This window comes from Cibotium barometz, chromosome 38, assembly GCF_041138505.1.
Source record: "Cibotium barometz isolate CiBa-2024 chromosome 38, ASM4113850v1, whole genome shotgun sequence".
In the NCBI taxonomy this organism is placed as follows: Eukaryota; Viridiplantae; Streptophyta; class Polypodiopsida; order Cyatheales; family Cibotiaceae; genus Cibotium; species Cibotium barometz.
In genome coordinates, this window is record NC_141083.1 from 17,603,547 (window position 1) to 17,630,610 (window position 27,064).

Here is a 27,064-nt window from a genome sequence, read left to right on the forward strand (position 1 = left end):
TACTAGTTGAGGTAGCTAAACTCATCGATGACCCATGTATGGTGGTTGATGCATTTCCTCCAGTATAAATTGTTTGAAAGGTTGTGTAAAGAACAATCTTTTTTGGAAGAAAAGATAACCATCATGGCATGAGTAATCACCAATAGGATTCCAATTATTGTTTCTAAGCTTAGACCAAATTTCAAAAAAAAATTGGGTCTATATCATAGGATTCTCTCATGACTAAATGGTTGACCTTGAATAACATAAATGTTGTGAATACTGGGATGTCTACTTAAAGAATCAACCATAACATTTTCTTTGCCTGGTTGATATTGAATCATGGGTTGGAAACTTTGGATAAATGAAGCCCATTTGATATGTCGATCAGGAATCAATGGTTGAGTCAAGAAATGATGAATGCTTTGTTGGTCTGTCTTAATTAAGAATTCATATCCCATTAAATAATGTTTCCAAAGTCTTAAAGCATGGACAACTGCAGCTAATTCTTTGTCATATGTACTATAACTTCTTTCTACTGGTTTAAGCTTACAACTTTCAAAAACAATTGGATGTCCATCTTGCATAAGAACATCACCAAAACCTTGTCCACTAGCATCAGTAACTACAACAAAGAATGGTTGTTGAATATCTGTAATGTAAGAACTGGTGCATGGGTCAATGCTTTCTTAAGTTCAGCGAAAGAATGATCTTGTTGACTAGTCCAATCAAAATGTCTAGCTTTCTTAAGAAGTTCAGTCATCAATGGATGTGCAATATATGTAAAATTTCTAACGAACTTCATGTAGTAGTAATTACATAATCCAAGAAAAGATTGTAGTTCATGAATATCATGTGGTCTAGGCCAATTAGTAATGCTTTTGATCTTTTTGGGATCTACTCGAATACGATTAGCAACAAAGACAATGTGTCCTAGATATTCAATTTCTTCTTGGAAGAATTTGCTCTTTTCAGGATTAGCATAGAGTTGATTGTCTTGAAGAAGTGAGAATACTTTTTCTAGATGTTGTTCATGTTCTTAATAGTAATTTTGTTTAGTGCATAATAATCAATACATAATCAATATGTACCATTCTTCTTTTTAATGAGAAGAAGTGAGAATACTTTTTCTAGATGTTGTTCGTGTTCTTAATAGTAATTTTATTTAGTGCATAATAATCAATACATAATCAATACATAATCAATACATAATTAATATGTACCATTCTTCTTTCTAACGAGAAGAACTAGAGCACCAAATGGAGAACTACTGGGTTGAATCAATTCCTTATCTAATATTTCTTCAACTTGTCTTTGAATTTCTTTTTATTCTACCATGTTAACTCTATAAGGAGCTTTACATGGCAGTGAGCTACCAGGTTATTTCAATCTTATGGTCTTCTGGCGAGGTCTGGATAAGCCACGTGGTAAGTCGTCTATGAAGTAATTAGAGAATTTAGCTGGTTGACTAAAATAAAAAATGCCTTCTCCTTTTTTTTTATACAGCTCTTTTTGCTTGAGTATGAGTCAAAAATGTGCCTAATTCAACTTTGTTTTGGCATTGAAGATAAATTTCTTGGTCATCTTTTATTAACCACATGGTATGGGTGTCATAGACAATATGGGGGTTATGCTCATGTCTCCATGGCATACCGAAGATGACATCCACACCTTGTAAAGGTGCCACTAGGAATGTTCTCTTTTCTTTTAGTGAACCCATTTGTAATTCTAAATCTCTAACCTCCTTGGTGAAATTGTACTTAGTACCTTGAAATGCAGCCTTTACTTTGTAACTAGAGTATGATGCATCTAAATTAAGTGCTTTTAATGCTTTCTCAGAAATAAAATCATGCGAACTACCATCATCATGCAATATAGAAATTGATTTTCCTTTTATTTTCCCTTGAACTTTTAATAAAGCATGAATTGAAAGCTTACCTGAATCTGAATAATCGGGATCAGAGTTACCCTCTTGCTTTGAAAGAATCCTCGTCATCTTCTTTAATAACATTGAGTCGAGCTGCGATATGGAATTCTTCTTTTTGTCAGGGCAACCTTGCGCGAGGTGTCCTTCCTTATGATAGTTGTAGCATCTGAAAGTTCGATTCTTTGGCTGTCCATTTGAAGGTTTGTTGTTGTTGTCCTTCCAAAAACCTCCTTTAGTCACATCTTTACTTTTTGCATCGTGGATTTATCAAAAGTACTAGCAAAGGAAAGAAGATTTAGTAGATTTTGTAAAAGATTTATCTTAAATCTTGAAATCTCTAGACATAGTTGTTTTACATTCTGAATTTAGGGCAAGGTCCATAGCAGTGCTAAGGTCATATGGATGAAACATATTAACATCAGCCCTAATGGTAGACTTAAGTCCTGCAATGAATTTTCTAGGTTGCTCTTTTTCCTTGACTTTTTCAAATGACTTGAACCTATAAAAGAATATCCCAGAACTTGTCGATATAAGCTTGGACATTCTCTTTATCAATCTGGTGCAAAGTGTCCCGTCGTTGACGTGCTTTAGCTTTGTACTGTGATGGTAGAAAATGTTTCTTTAAGAGTTTCTGAAACTCTTTTCATGTTGAAGGTTGATGTTTACCTTGCTTAATCACGTTCCACCATAAAACTGCACTTTCAATTAAATGATTACAAGAACATTTAATTTTATCTTTTTCGGAGAACTTCTCACCAGAGAAATAGTCATCTAGTTGGCTTATCCAAGCAATAACAACTCGTGTGAGTCTTTCTTAGAATTTTGAGCATGCAATGTAGCTTTAATAGTACGTCTAACTTGATCACTTTCCTCGTCATCTGAGTCGGAAGAATCAGAAGCATTGTGTTTGCATTTGGTACGCTTGACTTAACGCTTTAATTTGTGTCGAAGTTCTCATTCATTAGTAATTTGTTCTTGAAGTGCTGAGATTTGTTCTTGAACCGTGGGCGAAATGGGTAAAGCAGCCATTGCAACCTTTCTTTCTGAATAGTTGCCTTTTATGGGGAGTGATAAATTTTTTCGAAAAAAATTTCTTTGAAGGGATGAGGATAGGAAATTTTAAAACACTTTTTGTAAATATTTGCTTTAAAGAAGGAGTGGGTTTTGTGGGTTTTCTCTCTTTTTGGTCACAAAAATGCACCCAAAAAGAGAGAGAGAGAGGTAGATGGTAATGGGATAAGGTGTGTGTGTGTGTGTGTATATATATATATAAAGTTTGTTGTTGTAAAAAGCTTATCAAAGCTTTAATCCTAAAGCTTAAGATAACTTTTAATCCAATGTAAGCTTTAGTAAGTAAAGCTTACAACACTTTAGTGGATCTAATGAGTGCAGCTTTGACTTACTTGAATGTAAGCTTTATTAAAAGCTTACAAAGCTTTTAATTAAGTTTAGTAATAAAATCATTACGAAGTGAATGGGGTCTTCTTGGGCCCTTTAATTTGCCCAAGCCTAATCAAGGTGATTAAGGAATAGCCAAATGGGGGATTGCCATGTGGACTGAAATGTTGGGTTTGTAAGAGAGGTGTAAGAGTGGTCAAAGGGTGCACTTTTTTCCCCAAAAAGGGGGGGAGGCAATTTTACAATTTTTGGACCTCCATAACTTCTACATACAAGCTCCAATTTGAGCGGAGATTATAGATCCGTGATCTACGCATCAAGAGCTTTCCATAGATATGTTACATGATATGGTTTTGTCTGCTAGATTTTAAATTCCATTTTCCCTCCCAAAATTCAAATTCGAATAAAGTAGCCGTTTTGAAGCTTCTAATTAGAAAACGTTTCTTCTTAAGAGAAAAGGTTTGACTCCTTAAACTGCCAAATAAAAGGGCCCAAGAAGCCTTCCATTGAGGTCCTAATGATTACAATGCTTTTATGAACCAAATCTAGTGCAATTTAATAAAAGCCTAGGTGAAACGATTAGGCGCAAACAGCCAGCCGTGGAGTTCGCAGCGCAAGCCGGCCCACCGGTCATTGTGGAGTTGAGAGAAGAAAGGGGAAAAAAAATCCCTTGAAGTTGATAATTCGTAGTCGTGAGTTGGAAAGGGAAAGAGGATGGGAAAAGTTTTTAATTAATCAAGTCTATTTTTTCCTCTAAAATTTTTCCCACAGTGAACATACTCCATAAATTGACTCTTGGAGATTTATGCACCATCCATTATAGCTTTTAGGTTTAGCAACCTAAAAGCTAAGCAAGATTTGCTCTCAATTTTGGAATTCATCCATACAGACACTGATCAGAAAGAGGTCAAGAATCTAGCAAAACCGCTTTTCAATTTGTGAGTGGTTTCATGGTTTTCTCAAAATGGTTTACCACCCTCCTCTTAACCTTTGGTTAATAGAGGCAATCCTTCAAAAACCTTTGAACTTATCTTTCTCCCACTCAATTTTATCCCCTTTTCCCTAGGTGTTTACCTCTCATACCACTACCTCTGATCTAAATTTCTAGGGAGATAGAAATCAAATAATTTGCAAGAAATTGATTTAAATTCAAGAAATTCATCAAACATCATATGACCATGATTAAAGTATTCAAAAACAATTGAAAATACTTAGCTCACAAAGATGCGACTCCAAGATTAGGTGCAATCATCCCTCCTCACGTGTGTATGGCCTATTCTCCCCCACACATGAGTATAAATTTACGAGATATTTTATTCCAAATTTGGCCATAGCCTCCAAAAATACCAAAAGGGGTGCTTTTCTTGCACGAAACTCTCTTATCTTCAAAAATAGAGTGCCCATAAATTGAGACTGGGGTTTAAAGCATATCACGCTTTACCAAATATTAAAGATCAAGTCTATGCTTAATAAACTATAGCTTTACAAAATAAATCAAAATGTGCGGCTAGCACATGTATTGACAAGCATGTTTACAAAAATGGTGTGCCAAGTAATAAATTGGTGCGACTTCTCCTCAATCCTTGGAATCCTCTTCACCTATAAAATAACCAAAAACAAATTGATGAAATAAATATTCCATAAGCATACAAACCATCATCACACACAAGTTTGCCAGGCGTAAGTAACCCGGGAATCACCCCTACATACGAATCAACTAAAACAAACATTGGAGCCCCCAAGTATACATCAATATCCACCAAATGTATTAATATTTATAATGGTATAACCCATGATATTAACATAATTTGGCATGACACAAAGATAATTCAAGCATCCCCAAATTATCCAAGAGGATAGAATAATATTTTTAAGAGGGCTTAAAATATATTCCCATAACAACTCTTATTTCATGTTATGGTTGTAGAGAAGAGAAGAACATAAGAAAAAACACCCAACTCATATATTCAAGTCTACGCTATGGACCGACCATGTATATTTTAATAGTAGAGTACTTTCCCTTATAGTATTTTAAGAGAGAGAAAGGCCTCCCATCCGAGTTTCCCCTTTCTGTGACTCAGTCTCGGCTGTTGGGGTATGATGCCATTCATGGTTCCATCCTCACCATGTTGGAACAATATTAGCTTCAAAACACTCGAATTATTTGCCCAATAATTAGGAGAAAGTTGTTCTATCAAATCAGGAGTAGAGGCAAGCCATGGTTATGTTGTCCGGTCACTCCCAGATGGAGAAGTTATAATTGGCAATCTCCTTCTGCGGAGAGGCCTAAATCAGACCGTGACGAAGATCTTCAAAGATATCACCCTGCCTTTCTTGTCTAGTTAGCTTCCGTTCGACTCAGCATCACCGATAACCTCCATCAGGGGAGAGCTACCACGAAATGTGATTCTCTTACTCTTTGTCCAAGCCATGCCCACCATGGGGTGCCTTTTCTTCATTTGCACCACCAAGTCAATGGCTGCTTGGTGTACATTGGGCCAGACCCTGCCTATGCAAGAGTTGTAAAGAGTCTTGGTGTGTTTCCAAACACCTAGCCAGGACAGAGAGCGGGTTTGGGGAGGGAAGTTGGAGTTCCTTCCAAGCCATGGTGATCATCAAGTTGATGGATGCTGGTGCATTATTTTTACAAATTCTTTACTTCAAAAAAAAACCCCAAAAAGGAAAGAAGAGACAAAAAAAACTGGAATGCTTGGGTCCCTTATCCTCTTGATTGCTTGCACCTGTGCATTATCAACGTACTTTGAAAGAATGCGTGTCCTTCCATTCACGCATAAACATCTTAAAGTGCTTGAATGAAGGTGGACACTACAACCCATACTATTTTTGCAACACATCCTCTTTGTATGTGTGTCTTTCTCAAGTTTGTATGAACAGCTTATAGAGTTCGAACAAGCATGAACATCAAGACTATGATTATATTCAACGTGAGGAATCAATGGACATCGATAGAGATCTCAAGGTACATTGCAAGGTTGATAATTCCAAATTCATTACCACATTTAAATCTAAGTTACACATCATTCATCAAGTCATAGGGATTTTGTTCTCGTTTGTGTGACTGAAGTTTTAAAAAAAACCATACATAAAGTATGACGGGGACTTGGCACAATCCTCCTCGAAATTTTATAAACATAGGAGAACGTGTCCTTCTTCCATTTCCTAAATAGCACTTTTGATATCAAAAGTGGACCAAAACACCTTTAGTGTTGAAGGCGGCCATTAGTCCTACATATTGATTCATGATACAAAACTCATTTTTAAATGTAGTAATGAATTTGTAATTTTCTAATTTGCGAGGTACTTTTGAATCCCCATTGAACATAAGAACCAGCTTCAAGCTCATCGATTGTGAATGTCAATCAAGGATTGCTTCCAAGTATACTTTCAAATTCATGTTCATTCGACCATTTCAAATATGCTCTACACTACACGAAGTATGCTACCCAAGCACTCACACAAACACGATAAAAGAATTTAAAAAAAACAATCTTATTTTGCAAGCTTCAGAGCATGGAGTGCACCTAGTTTTGATGATGATGATGATGTGTGTGTGTGTGTGTGTGTGAGAGAGAGAGAGAGAGAGAGAGAGAGAGAGAGAGAGAGTACATGCTTGCATTTATGCACCAAGAGATCTTGTGCATGAGATCGTTGGGGATTCTCAAGCGTATACAAGCTTGCAAAATGTACCCGGTGGATGCGACACGGTGTACTTGGCCATGGATCCCACCTCAGGATGCCAATAGGCAGTGAAGACGATGCTCTGGGATACCTTGGCGTGGAAGGAAGACGTGGAGAACGAGGTGGCCATCCTGTAGAGCTTGCAAGATCATCAAGCAGTTTCCCTAACGTCATCAAGTGTCTGGGCTTCAAGAGCAGCACTGTGGACAGCCAACCAAGATGCGAGGTGAAAAGGGTGTTCTTGGAGTACCTGGCAGGCGGGAGCCTGCGGGAGCCTAGAAGGGCTGGTGTAGGAGCAGGGCTGTCGGTCTTTGCGAAGGCAAGGGTCTTTGCGAGGGCCATCTTAAAAGGCCTAGACTTTCTTCACGCTTAAGGCATCGCGCACACTAATGTGAAGTGCGCTAATGTCTTGTTGGGGCCGTTTACTGTGAAGGCCACATAACCTTGCACTATGGTAACCTTGCTCCGCAGGCGGGCTTGGCCTTTTGTTGATGGCACCGCTTCCTATGCTGTTGTCGGTGCTAGTGCTTCCGTTTCTAAGCAACGTATCCTGAACATCATCAAGCAGCCCTTCCTCAGCCGATGCCCCTGCTCCATTTACGGTGCACATGACCTTCAGCATCTGATCATTGTCATCCATTTTCCACTTCCTTGTCACCTCGCCCTTGTAATCCTTCATCATCTTCTTCGTATCCAATATGATCCTCGTTGCAGTCGGTATCGCTATCACCCACTGTCCCTCAGCACCTCTGTTCTCCCCACCTCGCAAACTACACTATCAAAGCACCCTTGGAATCAAAACGAATTGCAATATTGTTTGCAGCAACACCACCATTCACATCTTCCAAGCTATACTGCAGCACTTTGGTGATTGGATTCATCGCTTTGCTTACCACATGCCCCCCACTACCCTACTACCTAGCGATTTCAACACAAAATCTAGTAAACCAATGTCGCCGGTGTAAACCCTACTGGCATCACTAACGTCTTGCCTTGGCATCCACTTCTTCTCACGGTTCTTCAAAGCTTCAACAATCACCTGCATTGCAAGCTACAGACGTTTCACTGACCATCTGCAAGGAATTTCATTACCGGAGGTATTGCCACTATTGTTAGTGTTACCGTTGCTGTTGTTATTGATGTCGCTGCCCTTGCACTCTTGATCTCTATTGAAGCTGATCTCTGGAAAAATCTTATTAGTGGACACGTGTAGCCTCGCCTTGAGTTCCATCATAGGGCAAACTAGGTCTCCCACTGTCTGCAAAGACTGGCCACTAATCACTAATACATGGACAGAGAAGCAAGGTTAGGGTCTGGCGAGGAAAGCAGAGATGAGAGGGTTTTTAGGAAGGAAAGATAGGGTTTGGGTTCGGAAAAGGCAGCGAATTAGTGTTCGCTATAGATATATTTCGAAACAGAAGCGGAGAAGAGAGAAGCTCGGGTGTTGCAAAGGTGAAGAGGTTAGGGTTAGGATTCTAAGAGAATCTTTCTCCATCGTGGAGCATACACACAGAGCAAAACACACAGGAAGAGAGAAAAAAGCCAATTTTGCAATCCCTGCACGTGTGCACGAGGTGACGTTATTACCTTGGGCTTTATTAACCGTTCTTTTTTTTAAAACACATGGTCTTCTCTTGCTACCCAAGGTAAAAAGAGAAGAAGAAGGCAAGAACAGTTTGTTGTGTGTCGATGCAATAGTATAATATCTCTCTGATTTTCATGTTTTGATCACTCTCTCTCTCTCTTCAAGATGTAAGGATTCCATTATTGTCTTTCAGCATATGCTAGTTCTTCTTTGCCTCACTGATTGAGTATGGTGAGCACTCTAGTGGTGGTGGGCGACTTGTAGCCACCAAGGGTGCCTACACTAGGCATACCATCTATGGGCATCACACCACCACACTATAACAACATCACACCATAAAGCTATAACACCACCACAATGGTTCAACCCCAAGTGGACCACCCAAAAGAAGAGGTGCACCATAACGGACACAAAGAGCAGTGCACACACCGGCATTAAAGGCACCGGCAGCGGCTGACACTCCAACGGGCATCTCCCAAAGATAGGAGATTCTACAAAGGCTTCCACTTTGAGGGCATCTACCAAAGATAGGAGATACCACTAACTCCACATAATTCAATATGTCTTTCTGGATTGCTTATATCCTCAAGGGCATCCTTCATTCCTCACCCATCATCCATCGTCCTTCGTCCTTATTCTTATCCTCCATGCTTCATCCTTCATACCACTTTGTAGCCTTAGCCTAGGTGTGCTGCAATCGCTTGTCATCAACCTGAGCTGTGTGTCATTCTCTTCACTGTGACGTCTGCTGAGTGTGCACAGTCTAGTGAAGCTGGACATGTAACAATTTTCTTGGAGTAGTGCAAGTGCTCTTGTTCTTCTTGCAATCTTGTCGCTTGTGTTGTGTTCTGCTCCACAATGTCTAGTGGTATGTGTACTGTGTGTTATGCTATGAGCATCAAGGATTCTGGACAAACTGTCCAAAGAAGAGCCACCACTTGGTCTGCCAAGCTTGTAAGACAACAAGACAAGCCAACAAGCCAGTAAGCCGAGAAGCCCACAAACTTACAAGCTTGTAAATCCACACACATGTAGGCTCATAAGACCACAAATCTACAAGTCCAAATGTTTGCAAGCTAATAAGCCTACAAGCATGCAAGCCCAAAATCCAATTAACATGCAAGGCTCTGATTTGACAAGCTTGCAACCCCACAAGTTGGTAAGAAAGAAATCCCAGGAGTCAATAAGCCTATTGACATGCCCACATACTCATAAACCCCCAAATCCATAGAAATCCCTAGAAGTAAGTAAATCTAATATCATAAAAATCCAGAGTAATAATCCAACAAGCCTACAAAGTGGAAAATTTCCAATCTCGTAAGACCACGATTCTACAAGCCTACAACCCTTATACACTACTAGTCCATGGGCTCGTAGCGACGATGACAGAAGCGACGCTACGAGCCCTTGCTACAAGCGTCGCTGTTGTACGTCGCTTAAGCGATGACAATAGTGACTCCTGTAGGTAGCGATGCATATGCGTCGCATAAGCGACGTAATTTTAATAAGTTATTTAACGTCGCTTAAGCGATGATGCGCAACGGAAAAAAACGGACAAATATACACTTTATATACCGGTTGATTCATTTATATTAAACATAATGTTGTCTATATTTTTCTCATGATCTACCTACTATTGCTCTCTTTGTCGCTTGCTATCTTGCAATTGTGATTGCACTCCGTGCTGTCGTTGTTTTTGCGGAGATTGGTCAGACACCGGTGCATAAACGAACATGAATTCTGGTAAACAGCGCCATCTAGCTCTCTTTTATTGTTAATTTTTGAAATTGAAACTTTTCTAACTTTAACTATTTTCAAGCCTTACTTTATCTTTATAATACATATACATATACATATACATACACATATACAATGTGCATGCACATACATAGTACATACACACATAGTAGTACATACATATGTTTAATGTTATGCATACATAATGCAAGCATGCATGCATTATATATGTATGTATGTAAGACATTATGTATGTATGTATATATATCACATGTATGTATGTATATCACATGTATATATGTATCTACATTGTATGAATCCATGCATGTGTGTATGTATATACATGCATGTATGTATGTATGTACATTGTATGTATGCATGCATGCATGCATGCATGTATGTATGTAAGCATTCCTGTGAGACGAACGGGAGCGAGGAAGGGGATAGGGCCATCTCGGGGATGGCCTCGACAGTTCAAAAAACTTTATTTAACTTCAACTATTTTCAAGCTTTACTTTATCTATATAATACATGTACATAAACATATACATATATAATACATATACATATACATATACATATAAAGTCAATACTAGGTAATTTGGGAAAAATCTCACATTTTGGGAATCAATTACTCCATATAGTTTTGGACATATCTTAAACATACTAACTCCAAATTTGTGGGAGATCATAGATTTAGATTCTACTCTTCAAGATCTTTCCGATGATATGTCACATGAGGGGGTTTTGACAAACTTTTGGTTCACCAAATGCTCCCATTTTTCAAATGGGAATGGGATTTTTCCCAAATTATCTAATATGGTGTTTATACATATACATACACATATACAATGTGCATGTACATACATAGTATATACACATATAATAGTACATACGTATGTTCTGGATGCCTGCATTATATATGTATATATATATGCATGGATGTATGTCATATGTAGTACATATGTCATATTATGTATATATCTATATAATACATATACATATACATACACATATACAATGTGCATGTACATACATAGTACATACACACATAGTAGTACATACATATATACATGCATACATGCATTGTATATGTATACATAATGTATGTACATACATAGTACATACACACATAGTAGTACATACATATGTTATGCATACATAATGCATGCATGCATGCATTGTATATGTATACATATATGTATGTATGTAAGACATTATGTATGTATGTATCTCATCCGGCATGTGCTCTCATCCGGTATCCCGTACTCTGTTATTTCTGTACGAAATTTGACTGGTTTTTCATACGACTTGCGGAAGGTTCCTGTCCCGCATTCTTCCGTACTGTATGCGGAAGGTTCCCATCCCACACTCTTCCGGATCTCCTCTGTTCCCGTCTCTCTGCCTTCTGGAACTCCATTCCGGTCTGCATTCCGGTTCATATAGATATTCTGGATCCACATTCCGGACCATATTTTCCTTCAAAATGAAGACTAGAAGCAAATGGTGGCGTACTACTATTACGCCCCGGACATGTTAGTAACTGACTTAAAATATATTATTTTACTAAGAGGCAAAATATACACAACCAAAAATTAAGTCTTTATGCCAAAATTTTGTATATACATGTCTATATCAAAAAGGGTCCTTACAGTATGTATGTCATATGTATGTATGTATATACATGCATGTATGTATGCATGCATGCATGCATGTATGTATGTATGTATGTAAGCAATCCCGACGAACGAGAATGGGGATGGACAAAAAATGGCAATTAAAAAACTTTTTTAATAATAACTATTTTCAAGCTACTTGGTACATGGTACCTGGTGCACGCTACTTGGGACTACATGGTAATTAGTACATGGTACTTGGTACATGGTAATTGGTACATGGTACTTGATACTTGGTACATGATAATTGGTACTTGGTACATGATAATTGGTACATGGTCCATAGTAATTGGTACATGGTACATGATAATTGGTACATGATGGTCCATAGTATGATAATTGGTACATAGTCCATAGTAATTGGTACATGGTACATGATAATTGGTACATAGTCCATAGTAATTGGTACATGGTACTTGATAATTGGTACATGGTACTTGATACTTGGTACATGGTACATGGTCCATAGTAATTAGTACATGGTACTTGATACTTGGTACATGGTACTTGGTACTAGATTCGGTGCTTGGTACTTGATTTAGTATCAGGATCCATAATGAAACTTCGAACTTGCAATTGATACATGATATATGGTATCAATTGGTCGATCTAACTTTGGGGTACCTTAAGCAATAAACATGGGAACAAAGAAAGATTTTTAGTGTTAGACTTGCTACTTGCTACTTAGTACTTGGTACTTGAGTTGGGTATCATGTTGAAACCTCGTACTTGCAAATGGTTACATGGTACAGGTATGTGGTACATAAATTGGTACTTCGTCACGTGCTTTGAAACTGCATGGTTTGGATCTTTAAGCTTGAAAGTTAGCTTGAGTTGATACGTATCGTACAATCAGGGACCCCTGCAAAAAATATGAAAATTAAAAGCTTGTTAATATTAGAGCCTAACATAGAAAACAGTCACTGGAACTGCGATAAAGTTTTTGATTTGTCTCTATCTAGCTTTCCAAGAGCTTTTGAGAAATTGGTGATGATTGCTAATCTTTTGCTTCTTTTGATGTGTTACATCGTGGGCTCGCCTCTTTTCTTGTTTAGGATTTGTTTTGTTTTAAAACATACAGATAAATAAATAACGTTCTAGCTTCTCGCACATACTTAGGCTAATTAACTTACCGACAAATAATTAATTGTTTGACAATAGACAAATTCAGCGATGCAATGAGAAAATATATCAATATATATCATCAACAAATATATGTACATGTGTCTACAATGTGTGGTGATCAATCCTCTCATATACAACACAGATCACTAAGTATCACTACGTGAGCCATCACTATATGAGTCGCTACTATCAGACTCGGAATCATCATCAACATCAGCACTGCCACCACCCGTGCCCCCAACCACAACACCACCATCACCACTGCCACCACCCGTGTCCCCACCCGGGATCACGCCGCCGCCACCCACCTCAGACTCTCGTCACATCGCCCCTTGGCCTCCTGTCGAGCCACCTGTGTCATGTCCTCCTTGCCATGTTGCTCCTGCATTACTTAGTGAAATCAAATAAGAATATATTACAGTTAATATGAAAATAAACCACAAAACAAATCAGTGATACCCACAAGTGGATCAGGCGTGTCCGGAAGTGTCGCCTGCAAAGCGCAGTACCCGTAGTATGTAGCATACTCCATCTCCTATGCCGTAGGTGCACGACCATAGTCTTTGGTCTCCATCAAGATAGAACCAAAGACTTATTGATTTCTTCATTCAATAATAGTATCTTTGAAAGTTAAAATTAGAACGATTTATACTCACAAATGTGGCCACAAATCCATCTCGACCCATCCGGCCTAGTCTAGATGTGTGACCAACTTGCAGTCTCTTTCGTGCTGCCGTCTATGTAAATTTCATTAAACAAAATGACATAGATTAGAGAATATTTAGAATCAATCTATCAAAGTTCAAATTAATTCTAATATACATTAGCAAAGGCACGCACCTTCTGTTGAGGAAAAGTGATGCGTAGGTGTCTCTCCTTGCGGAAGTATTGCCATGTCTCCATGCACATATCAGCCCTCCTCTTGTTTGTCTCCACCATACAGTAGCGTCTGTTTATTTTTCATATTGCATACCATAGAACTTGTTAGATTTCAATGTTTTCTTTCATGCATTGCTTTTTTCTTCTCGATCATTTGATTAATGACTCGTGTTTTTATGGTACTTGAAAATCAGATTCGAACCAATCAGAGGGTACACCACCACCTCCTACTCGTGGTGATTGGGGTGCACAGAGTTCCAATACTGTACATGAACCCTTTTATGATGATTTCTACTACAACAAGTCTATTATATGCTGGTGCGCTCGTTTTCATGGCACATACCGGAGGCCATGACGGGAGTGCTTTTCACATGAGATGACTCATGGTACTTTTGAGCGAGCACCGCCACCTGAGGAGCGACATCGACCTATGGTATGTGACTATTCTCCCCTAGTTTTATTATTGGTTATTTTATAAATCAAAGGCTCATATATAATGTAACCATATCATATATCTAGGTATATTCACTTGATGATGAGGATGACTTCACTATCAGTGGTGCACATGTCCCTCGCACACGGCACGGACAGGTCACTTGTCAGCTGGTGCAGCTCGAGGTTTCTCGACATCCTCTACCTCCTGCTTTGGAGGCCGAGATGGGTGGAGATCATCCGTTTCCTACTCGTTTGCATTCTCTAGTACAGACGTGATGGCAGAGAGGATCACTTCCTTTAGATGGAGTGGTTTTCAGCTTCTGGGGCAGTCGCTACATGATTGCTCCATCTACCATCAGTGGAGCAGGACGAGGCCTTTTTTTTCACAGGATTTACATGTGCCCCCTCGTTCAGAGGTCACCCTTATGTCTTTCTGTGGACCTATATATAGATGGGGTTCATGGCATCAGCTTACTCACTACATTTAGAGCATGAGTACTTATGGATTATGTCTCAATGCAGCCTCTCTTTCTGATAGAGGGATCACACATGCAGAAGGACAAAGACTCTATGTTGATGGAAGACCTTACTCTCAAGGAAACATAGCAAGTTTAATCAATAGTAGTCGAGGGATGAGTTCAAGAACCAATTGCACGTTTGTGGAGTGTGAGAATAGTCATGAACCAGAACATATGAGCAGGGATGTAGAAAGATACATAGTTGTCAATGCTATTAGATCATTACGTGTTGGTGATGAATTGCTGGTCAATTATGGATGGCGTAGACCTCCACGAGCACCCTTAATAGATGAGGATTGAGAGCTTCATTGTATACATTTCCTAATGTTATTTGGACCTCTTGTATCCTAATTCTACAGTTTAATTTGCACCACGTTCTCTACTGTCTCTATTTTAATTTGATAATCATTTTTTATTGTCTGTAACTGTTTTGTATCTCTCTTTTCTTTTATATAGAAGCATGCTATTGATATTGCCTTCAAATATGTAGATTCCGGATTGTGACATCAACAATATCACAAATCAACGTTCACATGACGCATCTCACATGTCAATAGAGTGCATGTCCTACGCAGGAGTGATCCTAATGCGTATGCAAGACTAAAAAAACAATATTCTCAGGACTTCAATAATGTGCGGGACCATATCCTTGATGACGACGATGGCATGTCTGATTTTATTGAGGATTAGTATCAAAATAATAGTGCGAGCGATAATAACAACGAGAAGTATCTTCGAGAAGAAGCTCTAAAGCGTATCTACACGCAGGAAGCCAATTGACACGACTCAGTGCAAGCTTACTTATTCTGAATCTTCAAAACCGTTTTGGATGGAGTAATATATCCATTTCAGCACTTTTGAAGTATGTAACAATCTAACATTTTTTTAATCTAAATATTTCAGGAGTAATCACAATATGTTTTGTTCTTATTGATCATATTTTTAATGGACTTTGCAGGCTACTCTCTCAGAAGTTCTTGCCGACAAGCAATTCCCTTCCTACATCACATGATGAGGTGAAGAAGATGATAAGTAGTCTTGGACTTGACTATTCTTCTATACATGCATGTCCCAACGATTGTATTTTATATAGAGGTCAGTACGAGGACGGTGTGACATGTCCAAAATGTCAAACTCCTCGTTATAAAGAGGAGAAAGGTAAGGTCCCTAGAAAGGTATTGAGACATTTTCCCCTGGCTCGATGTATAAAACATATGTTCCAAAGTCCCGAATTAGCTAAGCTTATGACATGGGGAGCGGAGCACAAGAGCAAAGATGGAGTAATGCGAATTCCATCAAATTGTCCTGCATTTGAGCATATTGATCTGATGGCCAAATTTTGCAAAAGAACCACGCCATTTAAAGATGGGTGTAGCATTGGATGGTGTGAATCCATTTTCAATGAGATCAAGTAAATGGTCTACATGGCCAGTGGTAGTTATTAACTATAATCTACCCCCGTATCTCGGCATTAAGAAAGAGCATTTAATGCTCTCACTCTTAATTCTGGGAAAATGACAAGTTAAAGATCTGAATGTTTATTTGGCCCCTCTGATCGACGATCTTCAAGATTTGTGGAGAGGGATTGATGTCATGGATATGTCCAGAAGCATCAGTCAAAGACAATTCATTGTTCGTGGAATTTTAGCATGGACTATCCACGACTTTCCAGGATATGGTTTTTGCTCAAGTAAATGGTTTAAATATATATATTCTTTCATACGTTTGTACGATTTTCATTACGCTAATCATCTTTGTTATGTTTTCCATGCAGGGATATGTACCAAGGGTTATAAAGCTTGTCCAATTTGTGGTGATTGGTTGAGATTGACTTATAGCAAAAACCTCAACAAAAATATATATCTTCGACATAGACGATTTTTATCTGAGGATCATTATCTACGAGACAAAAGGCAAGCCATACATTTTAATGGAAAGGTAGAAGAAGGGAGATGTCCAATACCAATGACACCAAAGGATTGGTATCTAAAGTGGATTGTTGGACCCGCTATCGATCCAGAGTCGGAGATCACATAAGCGGCGATGATGATGACGCTGTAAAGCAACGAGAGCGAGAGAAAAACGTACTGTAGCTCAAAGTCCTTCGATATGGTATAATTTGGAATATTGGAAGGATTTGAGGATATGTCATCTTCTTGATCCCATGCACATATTCAAGAACGTTGGTCAAACCTTATGGCAACACCTCGTTGGCTTGAAAGGCACAGCGGCTGCAAGAAATGACTTAAAGGATCAAAACTCAAAGCCCAATCTATGGCCACTTTATGATGAAACTCGACGTGAGACAACCTACGAGCCTACCCCATGGGTGCTCAAGACAGAAGCGCTAAAGACTATCAACAGGAAGATTCAGTCGATTCGTACGCCTACACGATATGGAGCATCTTGTCGAAAATGTTCACTCTAGATGACAAGAGCTTGTCTGGTTTAAAAACACACGATTGGTATGCCCAACTTTGCATATGATGTTTCATTAGAAGACCTTGAAGTGAAAATCCTTGGCTAACTATGAGAGATTGGCTATTCTTCTTGAAAAAATGCCTATTTTCCAGCTAAAGCCAAGGGCGCCCACTACATGAAACTAGATAACCTCATCTTGCAACCACCCTATATACAAGTGACTCTTGTATCAACCAACCCTCGGCCATGCTACCTTCGGGTCTTGCATTTTGTCTCACGAAACCCTTCAAGGTCTTCATGAAGCGCTCGAGGAAGAACAACCATCGTGCATGTATAGTACCGCATATAGCAATCTCATCCACCAAATGCACTATGAGATGTAGTTGGCTTGTAAGAATAGAACGTGGAAATGTCTCCTCCACTAAACAAACCATCTCCACCACTGACATAACTCGAGCATTCTCAAGCGTGGTGGGATCTATTTCCTTTGAGCTCACATACCTAGAAATGAAAAAGTACACCATATTAGCAATATGAACACCTTGCATGAAGCATTGATACGCATCACATTTTGTATCATGTAAAGTACCTCACAAGCTCGCCCATCTTGTAAATACAATCTTTCACGTCCTTCGATGCACTACGAGAAATGCTAGCAGGTAGTATGAACTAAACACACGAGGAATGGTTGATTAGTTGCTTCTAATTCACTCACAAATTTGAAAGGAAAAAGATATTATGCACATAAAATACTTACTTGTGCCAATCATGAGATTTCAAGCCATATAATTGCTCTACACCTCTTTTCTTGCTCTTTGTAAAGGCCCCCTTCAAACACCTCATGCATCCAGTGGGAGTACAAATTGTAGTAATAGCACGCTTCACCGCCGCGACCATCTCTAGCTTTGATAACCTTCACGGTGCACGAGGTAAAAAAACACGCCCATTTGGTCTCTCTTGTGGCCAAGCTTCACGTATCCTCCCTGTGGTACGTAGATCTTCCCTTATGCCTACAGAATCTCGTGTCCCATTCAAATGTTCCCAAATGGTAGATGCCACATTCTTGAAGATATGCATGGGATCAAGCAGGTGATTGATCTTGAGGTGGGACCAATATGGTAAATGATAAAAGATGGAGTATCTAAACAAAAGCTGGTGTAAGCGGGCAATCTTTATTTCTTGCCAATATAGCACACAATAGTTACAAACCCTTACCGGCTCATGCCAAGTGGTGGAGGAGTCGTGGAACCGTCCCAAATTCTCATCCAATCTCTGATTGTGGGAGGACTTCATTCCAAGGGGCAACATATCTAGGATGATCAGGTGGGAGAAATCGATGGTGATTCTCATAGATGACCTTATTCAATAAGTCTGCCTGTGAGGCAACAAGCAAAGGACCACAAACAGGACATGCATGGTAACCCGATGTAGTGAGACCTGAACAATAGACGCAATTAAGAGTTGAAGGTGGGTTTAGGGTGCCACATCCTTTGCCTACTCATAATTAGAAGTGCAATGCTTACCTGAACACTCGCCATAGCCTGGGAAGTCATGCATCGTCCACATCAAGATTGCTTTGCAGTTGAAGTCTCGTGAGATGAGGGAGGCCTACTCACATCATGCACCTCGATACCTCTCCAAAGTATCTCTAGCTCGTCAATCAAAGGCTCCAAATAAACATCAGGATTTTTTACTTTTTCCCTGGAATTAGAAGGGATAACATAACATGTCCTTTCTTAATCACCATAGAGGGTGGAAGATTATATTTCACCAATATCACTGGCCATACACTGTAAGAGGTGCTTTTGAGACCAAATGGGTTCACACCGTCCATACCCAATCCAAGTCTCAAGCTCCTAGGTTCTTTCTTGAAGCTTGGCCATGTGTCTTCAATATGCTTCCACGCAAGAGTGTCTGCGGGAGTTCTCCACTTGCCATCGGTTGATCGACGGTTGATCGATGGGAGGAATGCCATGACATGAGCTCTGCAATGGATTTACACTTGAACATATGTTGGATGCGAGGGATTATGGGAAAATGTCGCAAAACCTTACGAGGCACGTCCAAAGTTTTGAGATCTGCTCTATATCTTGCCTCTCCACAAGTAGGACACTCTCTTGCATCCTTATGTAGTCCACGAAACAAAATGCAATCGTTGACGCATGCATGGATGCGCTTGTAATCAAATCCTCCAAGAGAGGTCACATGTTGCCTTGCCATATCTCTTGAGGTCGGTAATTTATTCTCCCTTGGAAGCATTTTACACAATAGCCTGCACGTGAAGACCATAAATGAGGAAAAGCATTCGAGTAATTGACCCACTAGCATAATTCACCATGTTTGCAAAATAGACTTTAAAGCTTACTTGAGTAATGCATTCAAACTTGCATTGCCGCCATCCATAAATGGTTTGCAAGTTTAGTAACTCAAGGGAGGCACGTAGAACAGAGAATGTGCACCCCTCAAACAGTGGAGTCGATGCTGTTGTAAAAAGATCGTCCTGCTCCATGCTATCATCCCTCCGGATGGACATATAAATCCCGCACCATATCATCAAACACCTCCTCCTCCACGGCTTCATGAGGTAATGGTGGAGGGCTACTATCACCATCACTCCATGCATTCGTAACGATCCTTCCTGAAGATCCCACCTCATATTGCCGACGCTTTGCCTCCTCTCACGAGACGAGCATAGGGCAACATATGTGGGTGTGGCAGTGCATCCTGTATCAAATTAAAATGGGATCATAACTCAAACATATGAACACCCATAGGTATCTCAATCAACCTTAACTCTTTAACACTTACCATGTTTACGCTCGCATCCCATTCTCCATACTTTGAGATGTGATTGAGTGTAATCCTACGTGCACGATACATGTTTCCTTGACATCGATCACACATACATTTGATTTTTTGCTCCAACCACATTTCGCGATGGTGGATACAGAGAGATTCATCCTCACTAGAGCTACTTGTTGAAGATGAAGACATCCTACAAATAAACAACCCAAAAAAATTACTCTTGTATCAAATATTTAATCTTAAAACTCTGTGGCGCATCTATTTACGCGTCTAAAACCGCGTCTGTTCTATGTGGTATGCATCTATAGGCGCGTCTATTACACGCGATTTCAAACGCGATAGTAAACGTGACATTAGACGCTCCTGTAGATGGGATTTTCATTTTGAAACCTACTTTTAGCACGCTTGCTTTTCTTCACATACTTTTAACGAGCTTGCTTTGCTATTAACACATCCATAGCCTAGCATCCACACTTATCTTCAAGCACCCACACTAATCTACAGGCTTACACAATCGTCTCCAAGCACAGAAGAGAAGAGGGTGAACAAGGAAGAGAAGAAAGAGAAGCAAAGGGTGAACAAGAAAGAGAAGAAAGAGAAGCAGCTTTGAAGAAGGACAAGAAGCTTCCATACCTCTATCCAAGGTAAGTCTCTTTAGGGTTGATCTTCTTTGAAAGTTGCTCTCGTTTGATTCGTCCTTTGCTCTCTTTGAAAACGAATGTTTTTGGTACAACAACTGTGTTTTTGTGTCGGGCGCGTCGGGCGCATGTCCTTTTCGTCTTTTTAGAATAGTATGCCTGTCAGAGCGCGTCTATAGACGCATCTGAGAACGCATCTAAAAGTGTGTCTATAGACGCGTCTACTCTATGCTCGAAACAATAACCGCGTCTATAGACGCCCTGTTAAACACGCAGATAGACGCTGTGTTTTTTCCTGTCCTTTCTCCTCTCTTTTCCTGTCCTTTCTCCTCTTTTCCTCTCCTTTCTCCTCTCTTTTATCCCCACTTTTTCTCTCTTTTTCTCCTCTCTTTTTCTCTCCTTTCATGGAAATAAGTGATTGCATGAATGAAGAAAGGGATTGCATGAATGATGGAAAGGGATTGCATGATTGAAGAAGGGGATTACATTAATGCTGGAAAGGGAAAGCATGATTGAAAAAATAGATTGCACTCTATATTTTCCTCTCTTTTTCCTTCTCTCTTTTATCCTCTCTTTCCTTCTCTTTTTCTCTCTTATCTCCTCTCTTTTTCTCTCTTTTTTTCTCCTCTCTTTTCCTCTCCTTTCTCCTCTCTTTTATCCCCACTGTGCATGCCTTTTCTACTCTCTTTCCTTCTCTCTTTCCTTCTCTCTTTTTCTCTTGTTTTTCTCTTCTCAGTTCAGTAATCTTCTTTTTTTCTTTTTTCTAGTTCATCATGTGGCCAGGAAGCGCTTCAGGCTCACCTGATCCTCGGGAATCCATCTTTCGAGACTTATATAACCTTTTGGGGGACCCTCCCAGTCCTGCGGAGTTGTACGGCTACATGACGGATACTTTAAACACCCCCAGGAGTCGGCACTACAGACTCTAAACCACCCCAACCCCACACCTTTTGAGATTACCCCAGTGGAGTCAACATAGCCCAACCGGCTACATAGCCGAGACCCTTCCCCCATGCCGTCCTATGTCCCTTCCCCCATGCTGTCAGGAGGCCCTTCTGCCTCTCAGAGCCGTCGTGCAAAAGGCGTACTCCCGTGCAGTCGAGACTTGGTTCTCCAGCAGCTTCAGAGGTGGCCAGCGTACTAGCTCGACACGACACAGTTAGCAGGCGTGGCACTTTTGAGAAGCACTCACACTTGGTAGTGTAATACCAAATTAGGTTTTGGAGACAGATTTGGTGCTTTCAATGTATCTTGCAAAGTACCAAATGGATGCATAGTACCAATTTTGGAGCGTTTTATATCCATAAAAGTATCCAATTTTACAGCTAGAGCAAGAAAAACGAGTCTGAGGGGAATCAAACCCCGACACTAGCCATATGAGGCTATCACCACGAGACTCCCCACCACCCACCCTTGTTAGTAAGTTTATAAAAAAATAAAAAACAACACTTCATAAATGAATGATTTTGAGATTAAATCTTACCGAACATAGGCTGATCCGTGAGTTGATACGTAAGACTAATGGTCCTCATCGTCATCTCTAAGATAAACCGTCAATAAAATTTCATCTTCATTATCCTTGTTGACTTCTTCGAACTCCTCGATCGTTAAATTTGTGTTCACGTTCCTCTGTAGGCTCGACATCTATTGTTTCCTCCTCTTCGATGTCTTCGAACTCCTCGATCGTTAAATTTGTGTTCACGTTCCTCCGTAGGCTCGACATCTATTGTTTCCTCCTCTTCGGTGTCTGTAGTGTCAGAGTCTGGATCGTTGTCGTTCTCATCACCTACAATGTCATCATGATCGACGGATAGAAGAATTCTAAACCTCTCTGACGTCGATGTGTCTAGATTCGAGGATGTAATCAAATCATCCTGATCCGCTGTCTCAGAGTCAACGCTATCAAACAAGTGTCGACCTCTAGGTTGGACATGCACAACTTGCCACCATGGATGAGCATCTGTATTCTTATAAAAGAATGCTTGTTCAACATGAGTTGGCAGAATGTAAGGCTCTTTTGTTGCATGCAATAACTTCGAGGAGTCGAGACGGACCAAAATCCAGACGGTTCTCTTTTCATTGTGGCATTATTGCCTTTATACCCGGCAGCACGGAACCAATCCACCTTCAAAACCACCTGTCAAAATACACGAATCAAAACTTTAGAATTATGTATAGCTTTAAGAAATCTACATGTTATTGTTGCATGAAGAGAGATCTCATTTACCTGCTTGAAGATACGATATGATACTTCATAAATACCGACTATGGTTCCCACGTAACCAAGTTCACTGTCGATAAGATTTGTGTCTCTTGAACTTGCACGTGATAATTGCTTAAAAGAGGCAACAACACAAGAATCCTGAGTTAGACATAAGTCATCAATAGATTTTATCCGAAGATGTTGTCCATAAGCCCACATGTTGGTATACATTCGAGCCTACACCAAAACATAAATTATTAAAAAAAATTTGAGATTCATTTGTTTAGTTTAGAGTTTTCAAAACCAAACAAGTTACCTGTTTTTCACACCCAATCATAAACTCTCTTTGTTCCGTAGAGATTGGCTCATGATCACTAACCGCACGTTGCATACGGGTGTATAACCAATCCATGAAAGTAGGTACATCCCCATCGTTATTTACATTGGTTTGACGTCTGGATCTCCTCTTTTTACGTCTACCAACTCGTTTGCTTGCAAGTTCCTCCTCGTACTCATCAACGAATTGTTGCATGCATTCGCTATTATAGACATGAAAGTAGAAATATCCAATTTATCTTGGATCTTAAGTCGAAAAGGGACTCCCTTACCGGACAATACCTCGTCATACATGGTAGAAGACGACACATTTGTCCATACACGTGGAGCTTCAGAACCCTCTGGTCTTGCTTTTTGACGTACATAACCTTTCAATACTCCCATAAACCTCTCGACCCAAAACATCCATCGAGTGCTGACAATACCAACGAGCTCTATCTCGTCTACTAGATGGATTAGAAGATGAACCTGGATATCAAAAAACAAGGTTGGAAATTCCTTTTCCATTAAACAAAGAAGCTCTATACATTCACGCTTCTTTTGTGGAATTTCAAGACCCTTTGGCAATCTCTTTAGATGTAATCCGTCTATCAGTAAAAGAAAGAAGATATTAGAGATGTTATTGAATAAAGAAGATATGAAATAAAATTTTATACTAAAAATTAATGAGTACCTTGCAAGCGATCCAAGGTGATATATCACATCTCGGACTCCTCTTGTAGTACATCCATCAATAACAAGGGGTAGAACATGCTACATACATGATTAATCCGATCAACAAACATGCAAGAAAATAAATACTTTCAAAGATCTGAATAGATTTACCTTCACAAAAAACTATAATCTGATCGAATATCCAATAATTGCAAATCCCCTTTTCTTTGGGAACCAAGTTTGTATACAGACCCTGTCCTAGGTTTAGACAGGTACAGTGAATGTGAGTAAATTGCCTATGACTTTTACATTATTACTCATATGATGTTCCCACTTTGCATATCACAAATACAAATAATTTAGAGCTTAACTTGATTTATCGAGTAATTTTTGATGTGTTCTATTTTTTATATTATTTAAAAGGTATTAGAATTATTAAAAAACATACTATTTTATCCTCCCACCACATCTACCATTTAAAATGCTCAAATTGTATGGATCTAGTGATGATTAGATTGGGAAAGATTAGTATAATGTGGATATAAGGTAAAATTACAAATCTAACGGTTGGATTTTTGTAGATTTACTTTGGAAAATTTATTATGACTGTTAGAGGCCCATTAAATCAATAGTAATTTAATTCTAGAAAATTAAATATTGAATCTTTCAATCTAAAAACTCAAGGGATCGATACTCTTGTTGCCATGAATTAATTAAAAAAAAATTGGCTTGATTTGAGTATGGGAAGGTCCATTTTCAATCCTCCCAAGTGAAAATTCCCATATTGTGTCCACTCTCCCCTTTTCAAGTCTAAAACCAATCCTAGTTAGGTTTGGAAATCTAGGCTTGGTAAACTTCACAGCTTAGGTTTCATTCCATGTGTGACGCTTGGGTAGGCACAAATCTTATATATGCATGCCACTTTATGTCCACATGAGCATCGAGAGGATCCACATAAGCAGCTTGCACCTCCACCCTCCATGTAAACATGGTCAACCTAGTTGACTCCCCACCTCATCATCCTAGTCATCATTAATGCCATATCATCTTGCCACCTTTGCATGCCACCTCGCACATGGTGACATGGCATGCCACATCATGGAATTGCCACATCAACCATAATAGTGCGACATGTCAAGAGAATGCAACGTGTCATATGCACGCTTGTGACACGTGGCATCTCCTTCCCACCTCCCCTCTTTTTTCAAAAACATATTTTTGAAAAAGTTAATTTAGTAATTTAGAGAAATAGAATATAGAAATTTAAATAATAAAATATATGTAACTTATCAAATAAAAGAATTTAAAATCACTAATTTTAAAGGATTATATTTTGGGATTAGATCAATAAAAATATTATTAATTTAAAAAAATAAATTTTTTAATTTAATATTCTTGAAATTTTTTTTAATGTAGAATAAACCTTTGAATAAAATTTAAAAAAAATACTTTATTAAAAAAAGCAGTTATATAATTATAAAATAAAAGATATCTTTAAAGATATATTTATATATCTAGTAATGATAAATATTTAGACTTGTTAATAAATACTATAAATAATATTGATTTTTAAGTGGATAATAGTTTATCTTTAATTATCTTTATGTTTATCTTAGTTATCCAATCAATCTTAGATAGGAAATCCAATGAGATTTGAAGTGGATAACCTATTTTTCCTATATAATCACACATCTCTAGTACTATCCCACTTATCTCTAGTACTATCCCATCATTGAGCCTTTATAATATTTTCTCTCTTAGCTTTCTTGAGAATGGGTTCTCAAAGTCGTAGGAGTCAGAAACGTGATAGGACTAGACTCCTCCCCATCCACCAAGTTCAAGAGGAGGAGAGGAGAAGGGTAGCTCGTGAGAGAAAGAGAGAGTGGAGAGCACGTCAACGAGCAACACCTTCCGTTTTGGCGATGATCCAAGCCTTGCTCCTCCTCTTCCACTTCCTCTCCCTTCACCCTCTTCCCCCCCACTACCCCTTAGTTTAGATAATCCACATGAACCCGCCCTTCTTGAGTCCTCTCTTCTACAAGAACCCACCCCCCCTCCTTTGGGCGCCCTTCGTGTGGATAAGAAAGAACTATCAAAGTCAAGGGCACATCGTCGTGCCCATGCAATCTTCCATTCCTATTTCAAAGACCTCACACATTCATCACAGGCATGTGTGCTTGATGCTTTCATTGATCTGCCCAACATGGCCAACTGCAGGGCGCTTTCCGACATTGGAGGTCGAAGAGAGAGGAGAGCTGGCATGGCGGTGCTACAAAGTGTTCGTCATTCCTATATAGTTAAAAAGAAGAGGAACTCTGAGGATGCTTTGGCTGCTCGACGGGCTATTGTGGCAGCCATAAGTAGCTCCCAAATGAAGGGTAAGGTTAGTGCCACATCTCGCATCCTTTCCATAGCACCACACGCACTTAGAGTTGGGTCTATTAGGCGACAAAGTTTAGATGCCAATGAGGTTGGTGCTTTGTGGGCGAGTAGTGGTCGTGTAGCTATGCATGATCGCCTACTAGATGAAACCACTAGAACCTTGATAGAAAGTTTTTGGGAGGAGAATTGTCCTGCCTCGCCAGTTTTCAAGAAAGCTTTGCGTAAGAGAGTGACAAGAGGAGTGTTCATTGAGCACGGTGCTTTCTTTCTTGAAATGACCCAAACTGAGTTGTATTCTCAGTTTGTGGCAAAGCTTAAAATTGGGCAAAGGTCATTTGACGGTTGTAAGCCTTGGTTTGTGAGGTACTCACGTCAGCGTGACACATGTTGTCGTCGCTACCATGTTGAGTTCAAACTTTTTTATGATGTGTTCCGTTCTCTTAGTGGGCATAGAGAGTTGTCTCGTAGTCCACGTGATTTCATCCACTCTCTTTTGTGTGCATGCAGGGAGGATGCCCAGTTCCATAGGATGCCTTGTGTGGAGAGAAATTGCACATCATGTGGTTCACTTGCACATCTACAGATGGTAGATCTTGATGCAAGTGACCAAGAGATAGTGGCATGGCAACGTTATGAGTTGTGACACACCAGCTCTCCAGAGTGGTGG